This window comes from Sus scrofa, chromosome 8 (genome assembly GCF_054392235.1).
Source record: "Sus scrofa isolate SSC_HxYL_T2T_F1_AM1 chromosome 8, Sscrofa_HxYL_maternal_Yorkshire_Landrace_v2.0, whole genome shotgun sequence".
Taxonomy (NCBI): domain Eukaryota; kingdom Metazoa; phylum Chordata; class Mammalia; order Artiodactyla; family Suidae; genus Sus; species Sus scrofa.
In genome coordinates, this window is record NC_139390.1 from 61,163,780 (window position 1) to 61,187,387 (window position 23,608).

General features: G+C 39.2%; 1 protein-coding gene across 48 annotated transcripts in view; it reads right to left on the reverse strand.

Moving 5' to 3' along the window:
* Nucleotides 1-23,608, reverse strand: part of CLOCK (clock circadian regulator) — a 121,364-nt gene that overhangs the window by 70,051 nt on the left and 27,705 nt on the right. For 14 of the 48 annotated variants that reach the window (XM_084972279.1, XM_084972263.1, XM_021101318.2 and 11 more), the window contains exon 3: nucleotides 18,847-18,934. The exons of 29 other annotated variants lie outside the window; for them this stretch is intronic. The gene's annotated coding sequence lies outside the window, so the exon portion shown is untranslated. Of the gene's footprint in view, nucleotides 1-4,863; nucleotides 5,036-18,846; nucleotides 18,935-23,608 lie in introns of those variants that run through there. 5 more of the 48 variants (XM_084972290.1, XM_084972282.1, XM_084972266.1 and 2 more) reach the window with 1 other exon arrangement.

Here is a 23,608-nt window from a genome sequence, read left to right on the forward strand (position 1 = left end):
AAGCCAGATCCTAGCGTCCTACTTAGTTTTAAGTACTTCGGGATAGAGATAGTCAGAATTAAAGCACCTAACAAACCCAGCATGCTGGAGAAGCAGTGAGTACAGAAGTTAAGACCTAGAGATGAGTTTACAGTCATGAACGAAAATTTCTGGATACTTTATTTACTTATCGTAAGCCTGAAAATTGTTACCTAAGGAAGTTGTTGTGAGGACTTAAAGGATATGATATACAGGATACCAAATACAAAGTCAACACTGAAAAACCCCCCAAAATGCTTAAACATTTGCAGCATGACAAAAGGTGAATATACTTTTTACCATATAAGGGTCTCTAAAAGTTATTCAAAAAAGGTTAAAACTCAACCAAAAATAAATAATGAACAAAAAGTATAACTAAATGGGCCAAAAAGAAAATAAACGGCTATTAAATTATTCCTGACTAGAAATCAAAGAAACTTAAGTAAAAACATATTACAGTTAAATGAACTTTTAAATCCTTAAAAATTTATATATTTATCATTCAGCAATATTTGCTGAATACAATACAAATGTCCAATACTGTAGCTTTGAAAGGGTAAAGCAAACACAGCCACTGTTTTTGAGGCGCTTCTGAGAAAAGGCACAAAGTGCTCTGTGAATACATGAGGAGTGACACAGCAGTCAAGGAAGCCTCCTGAAGAAGTGATATGTAAGCTAAGATCTGAAGAACAAAATCAGCATTCACCAGGCAAAGAAAGAGAAATTAATCTATGCCAAAAGAACAGTGTAGCAAAGGTCTGGAGACATGAAAAGGAACTGTGGTTTCAGAGAACTACAAGTGGCCTATGTATGATTAGCAGTTTAGTATTTTTAGAGCAAAAACCTGGGGATGGGGGTAACAAGTGGTGGTGAGAGGTGATAGTGATGAGGTAAGTAGATCGTGAAAAGCCATGTGAAGGCAACCCCACCCCCTACAATGAAGATATTGAAAGGTTTTGAGCAGGAAAGTGGCACTGATAGCTTTGTTCTTTTGAGCCATCAACAGAGAATGGACAGAAGGAGGCAGGACTAGAATTAGAGAGACTAGAAGTAGAGTATTGTAACAGTTCAGGCAAAATAACTCAGAGGCAGAGAGGATAGGGAGAAATATAGGACTATTAAGAGATACTGAGAAGATGAGACATAATTTGGCAACTTAGCAGAGGTTGGGGGCAGGGAGCAGTCAATAATATCCCTCAGCTTCTGGTTTAGAACCGTCTGCGGGGCCGGATACGTAACACAGGAAGAATAAGCTAGAAGAAAGTGAGAAGGAATGATGTTGAAAACAGCAGCTAACATTTTTCAAACTATGCTAAGTGTTCGGCACTCTTCATGAAGTTTTCTCTCATTTAAGACTCAACAATCATATGAGGCAGTCTCTGTTATTATCTCCATTTTACAGGTGAGGAAACTGAAACACAAAGAGAAGAGGAAAGCTGGTCAAGCTCAGCAGTAAGGCTGAGAAGTGAACCTTGACTGTTTAGCTTGAATGATGTTCTTAGTCACTATGGAACAGATAACTCACAAATATTTTTCAGGACAGATTCAGTTTCAGACATGTTGTGTTTAAAGTATCTGTGGGACATGCAAGAGGAAAAGTATCCAGCAGGCAACTGAAGTATGGCTTTGGCCCAACTCAGGAAAGAACTGGGAGAAGATGTCAAGTGGGAGCCATTAACATAAATACGTAAAATTAAAGATAATGATTAGATGAGCTTCTCTAGGAAAAGCATATGAAACGAGAAAAAACAAAAAAGACTCAGGCTGAAACAATGAAAAATTAATATTTTGGGAGTTCCTGTTGTGGCTCAGTGGGTTAGGAACTCAACCAGTATCCATGAGGATGCAGGTTCAATCCCTGGACTCGATGTATGGATTAAGGATCTGGTGTGCCCATGACCTGTGGTGTAGGTCTCACACATGGCTTGGATCCTGAGTTGCTGTGGCTGTGGTGTAGGTCAGCAGCTGTAGCTCGGATTCAACCCCTCGCTTAGGAACCTCCATATGCTGCAGTTGAGGCCCTAAAAAGCAAAAAAAAAATTAGTACTTTGGAAACAGGCAGAAGAGTAGCTGGTGAAGTGGGGAAGAGGTAGAGCAAAGAATTTTTAAAAATGAGCTCTGAAAACAGACTTCCTATGTGTGATTTAGGGATCAGCCCCTTTATCAGCTGTGGGTCTGAGACTAGTCACTTCATCTCCATGAATCATTTTTTTCACTTCTAAAGTGGAGATAATAGTAGTACCTACCACATTCAGTTGTTCTAAGAATGAAATATGTTACACATTTGGGACAGTATATAGTAAATAAAAAATGCTCAAAATGTTTTTGGTTTTTTTTTAGGGCCACACCCTTGACATATGGAAATTCCCAGGCTAGGGAACTTGGAGCCACAGCCACTGGCCTACACCACAGCCACAACAATGCTAGATCCGAGCCACACCTGTGACCTACACCACAGCTCATGGCAACACTGGATCCTTAACTCACTGAGTGAGGCCAGGGATCAAACCTGCATCCTCATGGATGCTCGGGTTCATTTTAGCTGAGCCACGCAGGAAATCCACTCAATATGTTTTAAGTACGGTTAGTGTTAATATATAATATCAACTAGAGACAAAACAAAGTCAAGAAGGATTTGTTGTTACAGAAAGGAAAAGAGTGTTGCAAAAAGTCAACAATGTCAATACAGCAGCATGGACCAAACATGACTCCAAAGTGTCTATTACATTTAGTAACAATTTCATAACTTTGGTGATAAGAGACATGAAATGGAGACTTGAACACTAAGAGAGTAAATCAAGACTCCCTTTCTTAAAAAGAGTTTGGTGACGGAGTTCCTATTGTGGCTCAGTGGGTTAAGGACCTGACATTTTCTCTATGAGGATGCAGGTTCAATCCTCGGTCTCGCTCAGTGGGTTAAGCGAGTGTTGTTGCCGCAAGCTGAGACGTAAGCCGCAGATACAGCTCAGATTCTGTGTTGCCATGGCTGTGGTGTAGGCCGGCAGCTGCAGCTCTAATTCAACCCCTCGCCTGGGAACCTTCATATGCTGCAGGTGCAGCCCTAAAAAGAAAAAAGAAAAAAAAAGTTTGGTGAGAAGTATCAATAACTTGAAACACGTATGTCCTTGGACCTAGTAATTTCACTTTGAAAAAAAGGAAATATTCAAAGACGTATCAAAAGTTTTATATTCATGGCACTATTATTTAAATAGTAAAGTCAGAAGATTTCAATATCCAACAGCACTAAGAGCGGCATCAAAATATATCTAACATAAATCCAAATACGCTGAGGTATCAACTGTTGTTATTCCTGAGTAATCAGCTTATGGATTCTTTCCATTTTTTCTGTTTCTTAGCATTTTCTAAAATTTCTCCCCACGAACATGAATTATTTTTTTAATCATAAAAACTTAACCACTGCTATTTTATGTCTGTTTTCTTTTACTCTTTCTTTTTTTTTGCAACACCCACGACACACAGAAGTTCCCAGGCCAGGGATGGAACCCTTACCACAGCAGTGACAATGCCAAATCCTTAACCCTCTGAGTCACTAAGGAACTCCAATGTTCATTTTTAGTTGTTCAATACTAGAACCCTGGCTACACATAAGAACATAAAATACATGTTATCCATTCCAGAGAACAAAACACAAATAACAAAGCAACATGTTACTGCTACAAAACATGAGTAACAGAATATTTTCATACTATTCATGTAATTCAAAGAAAAACTTTTAATTTTATATAATTATTAATATTCTAAATTATTAATTAAAATGGTTAACTAGATTAAAAAAAAATCTGGGTTAAAAAAATGGAAACCACAATAAACCTTTGTTTGACCTAATAACCTACTGACCCAGTGACCTACTTTGGAATTTAGGTTAGTTAAATCTTCTATCACAGATATATCTGGGACTGATGGATCTATTAACATTAAAAGTAGTGCTGAAATGTAATCCAAAGCCCAACAATCCTTAGCTATGTTTATCACCATTTATGAAAAATTCAAAATTACTTCTGCAGATTACTGTTTGTATTATAGCTAAAAGGTAATTATTTCTAAGAACAACTTTAATCTGTAAAGAAAGACTGAGACGTTTTTTAAAATTAGTTATTTAATGTATGATTAAAGATGAAAGTTAACAGTAGTTCTCAATTTATTCAATACTGAACGGGAACATTAGTTCACCTCTACAACGGATTTAAAATATTAGCAAGATAAAAAACATTCTTGACTCTACAGAAGTTTCAAAGACCAACTAAAAAACTGACATTAACAACAAGAAACCAAACCAAAGTCTCATGAACCAGACCTTTCTGGCTCAAGGTAAACATCAAATGCTACCAAAATTCTAGCCTGTCAGATGTTTAGGCGTGAGATATTTGTGAAGCTCCATTAAATCAACAACTGAAAAAATTAATATAGCATACAAGACCACTCACTGCAATTATTCAACTAATGTATTTCTCCAAATAACGCATAAGCCCTTCATGTGATGGACTGATCTGGTCCACAGAATACTGAGGGCCTTCATCTTTTCCAAGATGAGTCCGAGGCCTAAGCCTGTCCCCAGCCTCAAAAGGGCCCCGCAAAAGATCTGAACGTGCAGGGAGAGCCCAAGCCAGAGTCTCAGTGTGAACTACACACTGACCCAGGTGCCATGCCCTGACCCTATGTGCCCTGCACCAGCATCCATAGGAAGAGAGGCCGGGGGCTGGCCTAAGAACGACCCCACTAAAAGCACCAAGCCCGACTCCTGAAACCTATGAATACAGTATCTTACAGGGCAAAAAGGGACCATGCAAGTGCAATGAAGGTTAGGAGCAATTTACACTGGATCACCTGGGTAGTCCGATGTAATCACAGGCGTCTGCAGAAGCAGAAAACCTCTCCTGGCTGTGGGCAGAGAGAGCTGTGAGCTGTCAGACAGAAGAGTCAGAAAGATGCAATGTTGCTGGTTTTGAAAGTGAAATAAGGTAGCCACACACTGTGGAGTAGAGGCAGCCTCTAGGAGCTGGAAAACACAAGGCAACATTCTCTGAAGCTGCCAGAAAGGAACGTAGCCTTAGTGACAGCTCACTCTTAGCCCAGCGAGACGGAACTGTAAGATAATAAATTTGTGCTGTTTTAAGCCATTAAGTTTATGCAAGTTTCTATGGCAGCACAAAAATTTCATATTGGACCAAAATCTATGGCTGCTCTTAAGAAATGTGCCTTTCCCCAACGCCCCCTCCCTATTTAATGTACGGAGGAAACCATCAGAACTAAGCCCATGACACCCTACTTTCCCTTCACATGAGTCACCAGCAGAGACCAAAGGCTCTCAAGTCAGGCCCATCACCCCAACTCTAGTCCCTACACACTCTGTCTATACCCACATTGACCCCTGCCCCTTTTTTTCTCAATTTCCTCTGGAACTCATGGTATATCATCAGCAAAACACCCTATTTCAGCAGTGTTGCTGCACTCTCTTCACTTTTCCTGTACGTGCAGACACCACTCTCCTCCAGGAGTTCTGCCCCTAGCTCCAAGCTGTTCTCCTCTTACATGATGATGCCCTGGTGTGCGGGGGACTTGCTGTCCCTCACTGTCATTTCCGCACTGTTCTCCTTTCTCCCCTCCCTACACTCTGCAACTCGTGCCTCCAGACTGTATCAATTATTGTCATCTCCTTGTTGTGAGCATTCAGAAACCCCCCAGAATAAGCCCCCTCATTCCCTAAGGGCTGTTTATCTCTCCAAAACCTTGTTTGCCATTGTTTCTAAATTGTGAAATCTATATGTGATCCTCCGGACATCTTGGCCAGTCAATTCTTTCTTCTCTAACGATCCTGAACTCGCCTCCCACTCATTCCCCTGGCATTACTTTAGAATTCACCATTTCTAGTAATCACATGCTCCTCCACAGTTTTAATTTCAAGCAGTTTATCCCTCTATATCTCAAAAGAGGTAGGACAGTATGTGATCTGCTTGATTCAAACCCACAAAAATAAAAACATTTTTTCTAATTGTTTTTTTTTTTCACATAACTCTAATTTATTTATGTTTGTAATTTTTTTAAAACCTACCCTAGCCTCCTAATCTTTTTGGGGCCCTCAAAATTTCTCATCCCATAAAAGGCACAAAGGAGCAAGGTGAGTTCATCAAATGCTCAGGGGACATCAAAGACAGTGACAGCATTTGTTGGTCAGGTTGCTCATCATCCTTTATCAGAAATGCTTAATTCTTTTTCAGCTTTGTCTAAACTCTAGCCTTCCTTTTTGCCACTGATTCTTTTGTATGTGTAACATATAGATAAGCCATTCCATGAGCCATTCTTTGGCAAAAGGCAATAGCTGCTTACAACTCTAATATAAAGTTAAGTTGAAAATAAAAACTTCTAATTCCAACCTACAGCATTTACTAATAGAGATGCAAATTATACAAATATTAAAGAGCAGGTGGAGCTCTGCCACATTCTAAGACCCTAACTTTCCTTTCTAGCTTTGTTCTGTCTCTCCAGCCTCATTGCACACCTACTCCCTATTCTTTGGCCACACTAAACGTGCCCCCATTCCTACCAAGGAGAAAATAAAGGCCTGCCCATCAGCCTTTCACCCACACATCTGACTTCTTAGTGTACTAAACCAGGACAGATCTTCACAGGAAATCATTCACCTTGGGATTCAATTCATGAATATGTAAAGCCATGTTAGTGAAAAACTAAACAGAGGTCCTGTGTATTGGTTTCCTACGGCTGCTTAACAAATTACCCCAAACCCTATGATCTCCCAGCTCTGTAAGTCAGAATGCAGCATAGGTCTCGATGGGCTAAACTCCAGGTGTCAGCAGGGCTGCCATTTCCTTCAGGAAACTTGATCAGAAATCCTGTTTCTCTGCCTTCACAAGCCTGAAGAGGCTCCCGCACTCCTTGGCTCAGGGCTCCCCTCAGCCTCCAAGACTGGCCAGCAGCAGGCCAAGCCTTTCCAGGCTACCATCTCGCCTGCTTCCTTCCCTCTTGCCTTAGAGACCCTAGTGAACAATCCAAGATAATCACCCTCATTATAAGGTCAGCTGAGCAGCAACCTTCATTCTTTGCCCTTTAACCTAACAGAGTCACAGTTTCTGCAAACTTCAGACATGGACATCTCTGAAGACATCTCAGAGGACATCTCTCATGGTATGGCTTACCACATACCATGACCATAGAAATCTCTTTGGTGAAGACAAAGTATCTTTTGTGGATTAATAGTAAATACTTTAATTTACCAACAGATGAAAGATTATATCACCATGCCCATAAATTTGTTATTTCTGAACTATCTTTTCCTTTCATGTTTCTTCAAAGGAACTGAGCAATAATGTGGATAATTATTCCAGCTGCATGAATTCAACTGAAAGTCCAATTTTACTGCTATATGCAGCAGGCTTTATCTGTGTTTTTCTGAATGGTAAAAGTTTGTTTAATGTCCAAGTGAATACGAGAGCATACTTTTCTTTCTGGATATTTAATGGGCTATACCACATACAAAAATGGCATAATTTACAAGTATCAAACAGATGTTCAGCCTTTGTAGAATGTTTTATTTTCAAAAGGCAAGTATATGCAAACTTCTGTGATGGATCTCAAGAAAAAGACAGACTGAATGATATCAACCTAAAAGCAGTACAGAATTTCATTAGTGCTATAAATCTACAAAGACTTGTTGAGAAATTTAAGTAGTAGTATGAAAATAACAGGCTAGAGCCAGCTCTGTGAGTCTGTTTTTATTGTGTAGATTGTACTATATTTTAGATTCCAGATATAATGATATCATATGGTATTTGTCTTTCTCTTGCTGACTTTCTTCAGTATGATAATCTCTAGGTTCATTTATGTTGCTGCAGATGGCATTATTTCATTCTTTTTGATGGCTAACATTCCATTAACATACACACACATCTTATCCATTTGTCTGTCGATGGACATTTAGGTTGTTTCCATGTCTTGGCTAATGGAAACAGTGCTGCAGTGAACACCGGGGTGTAGGTATCTTTCTGAATTAATAGTTTTGTTTGGGTAGATGCCTAGCAGTGGATTGCTGGATCATATGGTTCTTTTTTTTTTTTTTTTTTTTTTTTTGGTCTTTTTGCCATTTCTTGGGCCGCTCCTGCAGCCTATGGAAGTTCCCAGGCTAGGGGTCGAATCGGAGCTGTAGCCACTGGCCTACACCACAGCCACAGCAATGTGGGATCCGAGCCGCCTCTGCAACCTACACCATAGCTCACAGCAATGCAGCATCCTTAACCCATTGAGCAAGGGCAGGGACCAAACCCGCAACCTCATGGTTCCTAGTCGGATTCATTAACCACTGAGCCGCGATGGGAACTCCCTATGGTAATTCTATTTTCAGTTTTTTTGAGGCATTTCCATACTGTTTCCATAGTGTCTGCACCAATTTACATCCCCACCAACTGTGTTAAGAGGCTTCCCTTTTCTCCACACCCTCTCTAGCATTTCTTATTTTTAGACTTTTTAATCACGGCCATCCTGACTAGTGAGGTGGTACCTCATTGCAGTTTTAATTTGCATTTTGCTAACAGTGATGTTCAACATCTTTTCATGCACCTATTGGCCGCCTATGTCTTTTTTGGGGAAGTATCTATTTAGGTCTTCTGCCCATATTTCGATTGAGTTGTTTGTTGTCATTAAATTGTATCAGCTGTCTATACATATTTTTGGAAATTAAGCCCTTGTCAATTGCATCATTTGCAAATATTTTCCCCAAGTCTGCAGGCTGTCTTTGCATTTTGCTTATGGTTTCTTTTACTATGCAATTCTTACAAGTTTGATTAAGTCTCATTTGTTTATTTTGGCTTTTATTTCTATCACCTTGGGAGACTGACCTAAGAAAACACTGAAGGAGTTTCCACTGTGGCTCAGCAGTTAAGAACCCGACAAAGTATCCATGAGGATAATGGGTTCAATCCCTAGCCTTGCTCAGTGGGTTAAGGATCTAGCATTGCTGCAAACTGTGGCAAAGGTCGCAGATATGGCTTGGATCTGGTGTTGCCACGGCTATGGCATAGGCCTGCATCTGTAGCTCCAAATGGACCCCTGTGTGGAGAAAAAGGAACCCTAGTACACTGTTGGTGGAATTGTAAATTGGTGCAACCACTGTGGAAAGCAGTATGGAGATTCCTCAGAAAACTAAATATAGAACTACCATTTGATCCAGCAATCCCACTCCTGGGCATCTATCCAAAGAAAACCATGACTCGCAAAGACACATGTACCCCCATGTTCATTGCAGCACTATTTGCAATAGCCAAGACATGGAAACAACCTAAATGTCCACTGACAGAGAAGTAGATCAAGATGTAGTACATATACACAATGGAATATTACTCAGCCACTAAAATATAACGAAATACCAGCATTTTTGGCAACATGGATGGACCTAGAAATTATGCTAAGTGAAGCTAGTCAGACAGTGAGACACCAACATCAAATGCTTTCACTGACATGCGGAATCTGAAAAAAGGACAGACTGAACTTCTTTGCAGAACAGATGCTGACTCACAGACATTGAAAAACTTATGGTCTCCGGAGGAGACAGTTTGGGGGCTGGGGGGATGGGCTTGGGTTGTGGGATAGAAATCCTATGAAATTGGATTGTGATGATTATTATACAACTACAGATGTGATAAATTCATTGAATAAAAAACAAACAAACAAAATAAAACAAATGGACCCCTAGCCTCGGAACCTTTCTGTGATACAGGTGCGGCCTTAAAAAGAAAACAACAGGAGTCCCCATCATGGTGCAGTGGTTAACGAATCCGACTAGGAACCATGAAGTTTCAGGTTCAATTCCTGGCCTTGCTCAGTGGGTTAAGGATCCGGTGTTGCTGTGAGCCGTGACGTAGGTTGCAGACACAGCTCGGATCCCATGTTGCTGTGGCGTAGGCCAGTGGCTACAGCTCCGATTAGACCCCTAGCATGGGAACCTCCATGTGCCATGGGAAGCGGCACTAGAAAAAGGCAAAAAGACAAAAAAAAAAAAAAAGAAAACAAAATGTTGGTATGATGTATGAAAGAGAATGTTCTGCCTATGTTCTCTTCTAGGAGTTTTACGGTGTCCTGTCTTACATTTAAGTGTTTAAGCCTTTGACTTTATTTCTGTGTACAGTGTGAAGATGTGTTCTAACTTCATGGATTGACATGCAGCTGTTGAACTTTTCCAACACCACTTGTTTAAGAGACTGTCTTCCTCGTATATTCTTGCCTCCTTTGTCGAACATTAACTGTCCATTAATAGGCGTGTGGGTTTATTCCTGGGCTCTCTATTCTGTTCCGTATGTCTGCTCTTGGGCTGATACTGTGCTGTTTTGATTACTGTAGCTTTGTAGTATAGTCTGAAGTATGGGCGGATTATACCTCCTTTGCTCTTTTTCCTCAGGATTGCTCTGGCAATTCTGAGTCTTTTATGGTTCAGTAGAAATTTTATAATTATTTGTTGTAGTTCTGTGAAAAATGCCATGGGTAATTTGATACAGATCACATTAAGTCTATAGATTCCTTCAGGTAGTATGGCCATTTTAATTCTTCCAATCCAAGAGCATGGGGTATCTTTCCATTTCTTTGAGTCATCTTTAATTTCCTTAACGTTTTGTAGTTCCCACCATATAAGTCTTTCACTTCCTTGGTGAGGTTTATTTCTAAGTATTTTATTTTTTCTTGATCCGATTTTAAAAGGGATTGTTTACATTCCTGTTCTGACACTTCATTGTTAGTGTAAAGAAATGCAATCAATTTCTGTACAGTATAATCATGTATTCTGCTACCTTGCTGAATCTGTTTATAAATACTTATAGTTTTTGTGTGGAGTCTTTAGTTATCTTTCTATTCATTTCAAAAATGTTCACCTTTGCCTTGTGGACCACGGATACAACAGTTGCTTTTAAAGTCTTGTCTTGTCTTTTTTTTTTTTGCTTTTGGCCACACCCAAGACATGTGAAAGTTCCCGGGTCCAGGATCAAAACAAAACCACAGAAGTGACCTAAGCTGCTGCAGTAACACTGGTTCCTTAACCCACTGTATCATAGAACTCCTATAACGTCTTTTTTTGATAATTCCCCCATCTAGATCATATCAGGATTGGCATCTATTTATTGTCTTTTCCCCTAAAAAATAGTCAGATTTTGTTTCTTTGTATGTCTAGTAATTTTGGATTATATCGTAGTCATTCTGAATATTAAGTTACGAAACTCTAGATTCTGTTAACATTTTCTGGAGAATCTGACTTTTTTGCTTACGTTTTATACCACAGGTTATTTACTACCTTCTAAGGGTGGCAGTTCCACTGTCAGCTCCATTTTCAAAGTCTTCACTTTTTATGTGGGTTAATCCTCTGCATGCATCACTCAGGGACAAGTGTCTAGGATGCGAGTGGTGGTTTGTACCATAGGTCAGTTCTCTGTCTTCACTGTGTTTCTCTGGTCTATCCCATGACTGACCCCTCTGTGGGTGTCCTCTTTTCCCTCTGAGCCCCTGGAACAGCATGTTCCAGTTTCTATGGGGCTTCTCCCCAGATCCTCTGCCTTACAAAAATGGTTTTCTCAGAGTTTTAAGAGCTTGTCCCACCATGGCAGAGCAACTTTAGAGGTGGAGATGGTCTAAGGGCAGGCTCAGGAGAGAAGAAGGGAAAGGGAGACTCCTTTTCCTTGTCCTCTGGCTAAAAACAGGGATTTCTCTGGGGGTTTCTGCAAAGTGCTACACCCACTCTGCAGTCCCCTAAGCTAGCCCACCATCTGATCAAAGTGCGTCTTGGGAAAGAAAAGGTATTATCCATCATTACACAGGCTAGTCATCAAGTTATAGCTTCCCTTCTTAATTTGCCTGCTATTATTAATTTTCAGTCTTTAGATAGCTGTTTTTGGTATTCTATTGAGAAATTTTAGTTCTAATCAATCAGAGAGAGGCTTACTCCATTTTGTCCTGTCCATTGTATTATATCCATTTCCCAACAGACTCTCACCTAATGGCTCTAAGCAGTCATTGGTCATTATCTAGATCCCTAATTCTATTAGAAACTGCACTTTGCTGAGTTTCTAATCTTATTCTCCCAGCCTTTCTTATTAGCTGTGATTCTTCTATAACAGTAAACTGTTCCCCTTAACTGTTATCCTGAAATAAAATCGGTGCAGAAAAAGACGACAGTGGTTGATTCTTTCATTTACCAATGATTTTCAGAGTAATGAACTGGTGCCTGTGAGGGTTTTTTTTTCAATATTACTATAAACTTTTGAATTGTTATAGATTTGTGCTTCAATCTTCAATTTGTGCTTCAGTCATTATACATATTCTTTAAACTTTTTATGGAAAATTTCAAACATACACAAAAGTCAAAAAGAATAATTACTAACTCATATATCCATCACCTATTTTCAACAATTATCAAATCATGGCCAATCCTGTTTCATCTAAACTTCCCCTTCCCATCCTCCTCTGTACTATTTGAAGCAAATCCCCAAACTCTATCATTTCATCTGCAGATGCTCTAGTATGAATCTGTAAACTATAAGGACCTATAAGTATCATTATCCTTCAAATTTTAAAAGACCTAGATATAGGGAGATAGTGGCTGAAAGTCTCAATATGGAAAGATGTTTAATTAATAGCCAAATTAATCTACAGATTCAATATTAACTCAATAATAATATGAAATAATAATATAAAACTTAATATTAAGCAAGAAATTTTCTTTTTTACTTGCCTAGGAAACTGACAAGTTGATTATAAAATTTTTACTGAAACTCATAAGAACCAAGAAGAACCATGGCAATTTTAAAGAACAAAATTTAGAAATTTTAAAGCTACAATAATTAAAAGAGTATGGCACTGGCACAGCAACAAACAGACCAATGGACTAGAACAGATTCCAAAAACAGATTCAAAGATAAAGTCACCTGGACTACAACAAATGCACTACTGTATTATAGTAAGAAAGAATAGTCTTTTCAATAAACAGTGCTAGACTAAATGGATTTCCAAGTGTAAAACAAAATGGAACCATGAATCCTACCACATACCACGCATAAATCTAAATGCAAAAGTTAAAACAATCAAGTTTATAGAAGAAAACATAGCAGGATTATCTTCTTGGCTTTGAGATAAACAAAAAAACCCTTAAAACACAAAAGCACTAACTGTAATAGTTTGATAAAACATATTTATTAAAATTAAGAAGTTACCTTAAGACTATTAAAAAAGTGGAGGAGAGATATCAATACTTAATCCAACAAAAAACTTATGCTAGAAATAAAGAACTCCTACAAATCCATAAAACAGACAATCCAATAGAAAAATGGGCAAATGACGTGAATAGCCATTTCTCAAAGAGGATATCCAAATGATCAATAGCTACAGAATAGCACATATGTGTGCTAGACCTTTTAAGTTATTGGGGAATTATAAATTAAAACTACAAAAAAGTTCACTATATATACAGAGAAGAGTTATTAATTTGAAACACTAACCGTTCACTAACATTAAGTGAATGATTCACTAACATTAAGTTGGTGAGGAGGAAGAGCAGTAAGAACTCATGTGCACTTCTGGTGGACGTGTGACTAATCCAACCACTGTGGAAAACTAGGAGCATCTACAAAAGCTAAACAGCCAGATATTCTTACCCAGCATTCTCACTACTGGATATTTATCCAACAGAAATGCATACATATGTGCCAAAGGAGTCACACTCAAGAGTGTTCATAGAAGAGTTGTTCATAATGGTCAAAAACTGATAGTAAACCAAATGCTCATCAACAGTACAACCGATAAACAAACTCTGGTATATACATATAATAGAGTATCACAAAGCAACAAAAAGTGGTGGGTTATTGCTATAGTCAACATGAATGACTTAGAGAAACAAGAGGTTGATCAAAAAAACAAATGAGAAGTTCAACAACAGACACTCCTAAGGAATAGTGAATCAAGTCAGAGAGTGTGTGATGATTTTCAGGGGGCAGGAAGGAGGCGCCTGGATTGATGAAAATGTTCTTTATCTTCATCTTGGTATTAGTTAAATGAGTGTTGACTTCATAAAGTTTCATCCAAATGATACTCAGTATTTATGTAGTGTATAATACGCATGTTTTAATTCAATATAAAAGATTTTTAAAGTTAGCAATATCAGTCCCCTGATTTTTAAAAATTTTTAACTTTTCAGTTATTTTACTTGCTAAAACAAAGTCTAGTAAAACTAGGTTTCTACATCAGTCTGCTTCTTATTTGAGTACTAAAAGTCATTATTTACTTCCTTTTTCTGGACAATTACTGAAGAACAGTCTTGGGGAAGTCTTGATCCTTTCCACATAATGAGGGCAAAAGTCTAGCCCGAAGTTAGACCTATCTCCTATTCACAAACTAGATAATTCTTAGATGAAATATTTACTGTAAGTATGACCAATTTTTCTATACTAAGTTCCAGATCACCAGTTCCCGCAGTTTGTATGTGGAAAAAAAGAGGTAAGAAAACTTGAAGCTTCTAAAGCTTAGCATCTAAGCTCAGTTTTAGTTAGAACTGAGGCATCAGCATAAGGTTGGTGTGGAATAAATTACTAAATGTAAAGTGCTTAGAATACAATGCCTATCACAAAGTAAATGCTCAAAAGTGTCTACAACTATCACATCAGTTTGAAAAACATGATAATAGATCCTTATTCTTGAACTGCCTTCAAAATACTTAAGAAAAACAGACCTACTTTTAAAAACAAAGCATAATTAGAGAGCTAAGGGAACACTTAGTAGATTTTTTTTTTTTTTTTTTTTTTTTTTTTTTGGTCCTTTTGCTATTTCTTGATCTTGGGCCGCTCCTGCGGCACATGGAGATTCCCAGGCTAGGGGTCCAATCAGAGCTGTAGCCACCAGCCTACACCAGAGCCACAGCAACGCGGGATCCGAGCCACGTCTGCAACCTACACCACAGCTCACGGCAACGCCGGATCGTTAACCCACTGGGCAAGGGCAGGGATCGAACCCGCAACCTCATGGTTCCTAGTCGGATTCGTTAGCCACTGCGCCACGACGGGAACTCCACTTAGTAGATTTTTTAACGAAACAAGCTTAAATGAACATTAGAGAAATTTTCTTTAACCTTATAAAAAGTTTTATGTTAGAAATGTATAGACTAATAAAAAAAAAGAAATGTATAGACTAATTACATTTTCACTTAAAAAATATACTATAGGATGACAAAAAATCATATCCAACTTATGAAGACTTAATATACACCTAAGATTTTTTAAGCTTCTAAATTATACTAGTAGGCATTTAACTATATTAAAATTAGACTACTTTATATATATATACATACTTTATGCACTTTGCTACTTACCATTGCATCATTGTCTTTACATACAAATATATTTTTTGAATTATCATTATCATTTTATTTTCAGGGCCGCACCCACGACATATGAATGCTCCCAGGCTAGGGGTCAAATCAGAGCTGTAGCCACTGACCTACACAGTAATGCCAGATTTGCACTGTGTCTGCGACCTACACCACAGCACACAGCAATGCCGGATCCTTAACCCACTTAGCGAGGCCAGGGATGGAACCTGCATCCTCATGCATAGTAGTCAGATTCGTTTCCACTGAGCCACGATGGGAACTCCTTCTGAATTATTTAAGCTGCATATATCATGCCTTTTAACCCAAAATACTTCAATGTGTACCTTCTAAGAAGAAAGACATTCTCTTAATTACTAACTTGAGATTTAACAATTAAAATATTTTAATGTCTACTTTGCCAATTTTTTTTAACAGAGCAAATAAAAGTCCTTTAAGGCTTCCTTCCTACTCAAGTCCAGGATCCAGTTCATCAAGTCCGGGATCCAGTTCAGAGTCATGTATTGAGTTTACCTATTATATATCCTTAAACTCCTTTAATCTTGAACAGTTTTCCTCAGCTAAATACCTTTTAAACCATCTTATCTTTACAAGGTATTCTGTGAGATAATATTTTTAAAAAAAATTTTTTAGACAAACTATATAGGGAAGTTTTATTTGAAAAAAAAAAAAGAGGCTTGGAGTTCCCGTTGTGGCTCAGTGGTTAACGAATCTGACTAGGAACCATGAGGTTGAGGGTTCAATCCCTGGCCTTGCTCAGTGGGCTAAGGATCCGGGGTTGCCATGAGCTGTGGTGTAGGTTGCAGAGGCGGCTCAGATCTGGTGTTGCTGTGGCTCTGACGTAGGTCGGTGGCTACAGCCCCTAGGCTGAGAACCTCCATATGCCGCGGAAGCAGCCCAAGAAATGGCGAAAAAAGACAAAAAAAAAAAAAAAAAAAAAAAAAAAAGAGGCTTACTAGAAGAGCTGGGAGAAGTTTCAGAAGACTTAGAGAAGAATATATAAATCTTCCTATCCAAGAATGACTTTAGTAACATACATTTTAAAGCTTTATAATGAGGAGGCCTCTAGACTTCTTTGAAGCTGATAATTCTTGGATTGGTGATTTTGAAAACTTGCCCCTTAACATATCAAAAACTTACAATATATAATCAACTTAGACAAATCTGGTCACTGATTTGATAGCTATCCGTAAGGAATGGATTCAAAGAAAATTACTATTTTCATCAAAATTCTCTTCTACAGTAAACAAAAAAACTACCCAATCCCAGTAAGCAAAGCTCTAGGGAAAGTGGAATTATCATGATCACGCACAAATACAGTAGCTACTGGAGGTGTGACAGATCTTGTTCTTTTAGTCAACAAACACTGACTATGTGCCAGAACTATGACAGCTACAGGAGGATCCAAGAGTTAAAAAATCAGACGAAGTACCTACTTAAAAATAATTTAGCAAACCTAAGACGTCCGCTTTCAGACAGGAAAAGTTTTATTTTTCCCCACTTTGAAAATGAAGCAACTAGGATGCAGAGAGGTAAATGTGTCCAAAATCACAAAACAATTAAATGTTCTAGAGCAACAAAAAAGGGAGATTCTAAAGTCGGGGCCTGGCATTATTACCACTGTGGTGTGAAAGCATCAGTAGCAATTCTACAATGCCAGGATGCAGAAGTTTTGATCCCAGCCCAGCACAGTGGCTTAAAGGACCCAGCACTGCTGCAGCTGGGATCTGGTCTTGGGCCCAGGAACTCCATGTGCCACGGGGTGGCTAAAAAAGAAAATAATAATAAAATCAAATCGTCTTTCATCGCCTTATATAGGACTGACTTTGCCTGTGTCATACCATAAACGAGCTCCTTTATATCCTCCCATGTTCCCACTGACTTTCAAAGGCCCCATGCCCAACACACCTACTAGCTTTGTTTGAGTCAGTTACCAGCTCGTTTCCAAACAACGCCTTAGTACTTTCACTGTTAAAATAACAGGTAATCTCCATATATAGAAAAAACAAACTGTACAAAAGGTACATACAATCTTTTAAGTGCTTAAGACATTACAGTAACATTAAAACCTGGTTAAAAAAAATAAAGCAAAGTACAACACAATTTTATTTCTATATATTCCTATATACATTTATTTTAGAGGAAAAGCAGTTTATTTGCCTTATTTCTATGTTAAGATGGCAACATGGGTCAGTCTAACGAGAATACGGATTACACTTTACAGGACAGGTAAAGGTTCTCAGTCAGCCACTGAGAGTCGCTATCAGTTCTCAGCTCCTCTAATTTCTTCCCACTCATCTCCTACCTCAGCACTCAATCTACAAATACTTCTCCAACCACGAAGAGCTGAAGTCAGCTCACTTATTCTGTAAAAGGTCACACAGTAAATATCTCTGGCTCTCTGGCCCCTAAGGTTTCTGATGCAACTACTTAACTGCCAACATAGCTTGAAAACAGCCACACACAATATATAAAAACTAAGAGGGGCTGACCTCCAATAAAGCTTTATTCATAGACACAAAAATGCGTGTTTCATATAAATTTCACATGTCATAAAACAGTATTTTCCTCAGGATTCTTCTCCCTAACCATTAAAAAATGTTCTTAGTTCACAAGTCATAGAAAAACAGACAGCAGCCCAGATCTGGTGCCACGAAGACCCGTGAGTGAGAGACTCTCTTGTAAAAGCCAGAGCTGCAGTGGGCCCTTCTTTACCTCAGTCAGCTGATTCTTTTTTTTTTTTTTTTTTTTTTGTCTTTTTGTCTTTTCTAGGGCTGCATCCACGGCATACGGAGGTTCCCAGGCCAGGGTCTAATCAGAGCTACAGCTGCCGGCCTACACCACTCCACAGCAACGCCAGATCTGAGCAGTGTCTGCAAACTACACACTGCTCATAGCAACGCCGGAACCTCAACCCACTGAGCAGGGCCAGAGACTGAAGCTGCAACCTCAAGGTTCCTAGTCGGATTCATTAACCAGTGAGCCACTACTGGAACTTCCTGATTCTTTATCTCTAACCCTAAAATATGACAGGAAATAATTCTTACTCTACTTTTCAGTCATTTGCACATCATCTTTATCTCAAAAAAAACCCTTATTTGATTCTTACTTCTAGGCAGTAACGGAAAAATTTTAAGAATTGCTGAAAAGAAAATATATCTTAATATTAATTATCTTGCCAATAAATAATTTTTCACTCCTCATAGAAATAAAAATCCTAAAGAAAAAGCTATCAGGAAAGGTAGCAGATCATGCCCTAAATATATTTATAACACATTAGCCTACACTGTCCTTGCCAGAGACTGCAAACCTCACACTGTACCCAAAAATTATGCCAAAAAGAAAGAGAAAGAACAAAAAGAAAGAAAAGAAAAAAGAAAAAAGGAAGAAAAAGATGCCGTAATTCTGAGCTCAAAATGAAGACTAAAGTATGCAGTGAAACTCACCAAGCTATAAAAGATTCATCTAAGAGGAATGCAGAATTCTCCAAAGGCATCTTACTCTGTGACAAAACCAGCTTCTAAGTTTCAGCAGCTTTACAGGAGCAAAAAAAAAAAAAAGAAAGAAATTCTGTAAAACAAGGGCAGCTGTGGAAATGTTCACCAAATTCTAAATAACGAGTCTACCATATTTTTCCCCATCCACGTTTCCAGCATTAGCTGGGGCTTTCTATGTGCCAGGACTTGGGGTGCAGCCATGAGCAGGTCAGAGTCCCCTGACCCTCTGGGGGCTCGGGCTGCAGGGCAACTCCAAAAGGAGGCAAGGCTTTAATTAAGAATCAAGACAGTGTAAGGGCGAGCATGCCGAGATCCAAAGTGGCATAGTGGGAACTGGTCAGGAAAGGCCTCCTACAAGAGAGGTATTTAGTGCAAGTATGCAATCTGACCAAAGCAGGCAGAGAAGGGAGAGAAGAGGCTGCTTCACTGAAAGGAGCAGTCCGTTCAAAAGGCCAGGAGAGAACACGGCATCTGTGTGCAAGTAGAATGAGTCCAGAGCAGCTGCTCGGAGTATGAAAACGGAGGAGAAGGTCAAACTGGGAGATGAAAGCAGGAAGAGAAGCACTTGGCCTTGAGTCACACAAGGCTGGCAGCAGTGCCCTTTAATACCCGCCCCACCGCCCCGCCACTGGACTACAAGACATCAACCATTTGGGAGTTCCTACCATTCCCCTAGCCACGGGGTCCAGAAGTGAGCCCTGGGAAGGAAGCTGCACAAGTCCTGGGCACGGCGGTGCTCTCAGGGGGCTCTGCAGAGCCTGGGGAACTGCTTGGGGTCACCAGCCAGCCTCCCTAGGACTGGATGACCCGCTCTGACGACATCAGGACCCCTGCGCATAGCACAGGGAGCAGGGCATCAGTTCCAGCACCACTGTCAACGGCTGACCAAAAGCTGGTCAGCAGGGCCTCCCGAGGGCGAAGGAGGTTCATCAGAACAGCCTTGGAGTTCAAAGGCCAAGGGGCAGGAAGACACAGCATGTGTGGAAGTGAAACCTATCCAGGAGCTGCCAAGCATTTTCCTAGTGTCAAGTCCAGTCCTAAGTGCTGTGTAAGCAGAAGCTAATTCAGTCCTCACAGCATCCTGGTGAGACAAGGCTCTTATTACCCTACGTTTCCAGTATGCTTTTATGAAACACTCCAACCATAGCCATTAATTTTTGTTTGTTTGTTTTTTAGGGCCTCACCGCAGTATAAGGAAGTTCCCAGGCTAAGGGTCAATTTGGAGCTGTAGCTGCTGGCCTACACCATAGCCACAGCAATGAGGGATCTGGGCCATGTCCGAAACCTACACCTCGGCTCATGGCAACGCCAGATCCTTAATCCACTGAGCAAGATCAGCGATCAAATCCATGTCCTTATGGGTATTAGTTGGGTTTGTTCCCACTGAGCCACAATGGGAACTCCACCATTAATTTTTCTTTGTAATTAAAAATTATCAGAAATTATAACGATACTTATTGCAATATTAAAAGCATTTTAATTACCCTTCAATCATAAAAAGTGGCATTTTAATGATCAATTAACAAAACCAAAAGATTGACAACATTGATTTGGTTGTTTCTTTTTTAACTAGTAGTTCTGTTAGGGAGAGCTGGAAATTGTTCCGTGCTGGTTCATTCACTTACTATGACAGGTTATACATATACAATGATTAGAGGAAAAAACACCAAATTGCTGCCCTCCTGGAGTATTACTTACTAAAATACAGTTAAGATTGGTACCCTGTGGCAATTACGTTTTTGTAACCCAGTCTAAGTGTTCTGAATGAAGAATCAACAACCATATAGATGAAATCTGATGCAACAGAGGAAAATCTAAACCTGAGGGGAGTGAACTGTAAATTTAAAATATACATATGGTAAAGGAGAAGGAAGAGGAAGGATAAGAAACTGCTCCTAGAAAAGGGAACCCTTATAACATGTTGGTGGGAATGTAAACTGGAGCAGCTATTAATAGAGGTTTCCCAAAAAATAAGAACAGCACTACCATGTGATTGAGCAATTCCACTTCTGCATATTTTATCCAAAGAAAACAAAACCACTAATTTGAAAAAAAGATATATGTACCTCTATATTCACTGCAGCACTATTTACAATACCCAAGATGATGAAGCAACCTAAGTATCCATCACTATATAACTGGATTAAGATGTGGTATGCACACGCGCGTACACAAACACACACACACACACACACGAATACGACTCAGCCATGAAAAAGAATAAACTCTTGCCATCTGTGACAACGTGGATGGACCCTGAGGGTATCACGCTTAGTGAAGTAAGCTGGACAGAGTTAGACTAGTATCTGTGAATGATTTCACTCATAGCTAAAGTGGAATCTAAAATCAAGAAAAATGAACAAACAAAAAACTAAACAGATTCAGATGGAGAAAACAAACTGGTGGTTGCCAGAGGCAGATGGATGAAACAGGGGAAGGGAGTTAAGATGAATAAAACTTCCAGCTGCAAAGTCAGTCAATAAGATGTAACAGGAATACAGTTAGTTAATACTGCAATGACTCTGTATAACGACAGAGATAACTTGGCCTCACTGAGGTGATTATTTCATAACGTATAAAAATACTGATCACTATGTTGTACACCTGAAACTGATAGAGTACTGTATGTCAAGTATAATTTTTTTTTTTTTTTTTTTTTTTTGGTCTTTTGCCTTTTCTAGGTCCGCACCCACGGCATATGGAGGTTCCCAGGCTAGGGGTCTAGTTGGAGCTGTAGCCGCCGGCCTATGCCAGAGTCACATCTGTGACCTACACCACAGCTCACAGCAACGCCGGATCCTTAACCCACTGAGCAAGGCCAGGGATTGGACCCGCAACCTCATGATTCCTAGTCGGATTCGTTAACCACTGAGCCACAATGGGAACTCCAAGTATAACTTAATTTTTGAAAAAGGTCTGCTTCACTGAGGAACACACTCACAAAGAATGAAAAAGCGCCCAGAATACCACATGAAGGATAGGAAATATGGCCTCGGGGGAGGACCACCTCGAGGTGGTCAAGTTTCTGCCTCTCCCACACACTTCTGTTAAGAACAGTACATGATGTTAAAAAGGAGACATTCTGGCCCAGACACACTGTTAAAACTCGGGAAGTGGGAACAATAAAAGCTTCTGATTAACAAGCTCCCTCTGAGAGAGAATCCAATGAAAAGAGTGATAATAAACATTAAAAACAGCTCTAAGTTAGTTCATCCCGGTAAAAAGCTTACAGCCAGACTCCCTACATAAATTATCTAGAATGACTTCAAAGCCAAGATCTGGGGAGCATCTTGTATTAGCTCTCATCATCATCAGAGAAATGAAAGAAATCAGTACATTCTATCAATCACTTGTGTCTTGCGTCTGGGACCTGAAAACAATACATGATTTCAAGGAGCTGAAAAGGGCACTCACTTCTGCCAAATCAGTCTCACATCATTCTTCAAATCAAAGTAACATATGCCAAAGTTAAGTTAGAGTTTTCTATTTTCTTGGTTACATATTCTTGCAGGAATATACAATAAATTCTACTAGAAATTCCTTAACAAAATTATAAACAAGTGTTCTGTAAATCTCACACTTATTAATGACCCGACCATCTTCTCTTTTTACCATTAACTTCCACTGAAACCAGTCTCATTCTGACATACTTAATATTCCTCCATGGATACATAAATTCCACAAAAAGAGCAGTCCCCTCTGAAGAGATGCATGTGTGTTTAGTAATGTTTAATGATAATGAATCAGTAATACATTTATGTTATACTCCTAGTCATTATAATTTTTAAAAGCTTTTTCTTTAACACAGACCATCATGGTCACAGTTAATAAACATTCTAAATTTCTATTCCTATTCCTATTTTCAATGCTCAGAAACATTTTTTAAGTACTGAAAGAAGTGCCAATCTGGGATCCTTTATCTGACAAAATATCTTCAGGAAAGAGAGGGAAACTAAAACATGACAACTGAAGGAAAACTAAGAGAATCTGCCCTAAAAAAGCATATTCTTCAAAAAAAAGGAAATGATAAAAGGAGGAATACTGGAAAATCAGGAGGGAAAAATGGAAAGAATATGGGTAAATACAACAGAACTTAACTCTTCTATATTATTTTTGATGACAAAAATTATAATACTATGTGATATGGTTCTCAGTATATGCAGAGAAAATATAAAAAGGCAATTAATTAGGGAGTTCCCATCGTGGCGCAGTGGAAATGAATCCAACTAGGAACCATGAGGCTGCGGGTTCGATCCCTGGCCGCTCTCAGTGGGTTAAGGATCCGGTGTTGCCGTGAGCTGTGAGACTCGGCTTGGATCCTGCATTGCTGTGGGCTGTGGTGTAGGCCAGTAGCTGAAGCTCTGATTCAACTCCTAGCCTGGGAGCCTCCATATGCTGTGGGCGCAGCCCTAAAAAGCCAAAAAAAAAAAAAAAAAAAAAAAAAAAGGCAATTATACTAGAAATGGAGGGGGTGGGTCAAGGGAGTTAACTAGTAGACTGGAATAAGTTACCTGTACATGCAATAATACCTAGAACCACCAAAAAAAGCTTTATTCAAAGAGACGGAATCAAAATATAAATAAATCAGGATGGAATCCTAAAAAAATGCTCAGCTAACTCAAAGGCTTCTTTCTCCCTCACCTACTAATACTGAAAAAGGAGTGGAGTTAAAGCCCAAGATACCCCATCCCCAGGCAAGACAGGTGTTGAA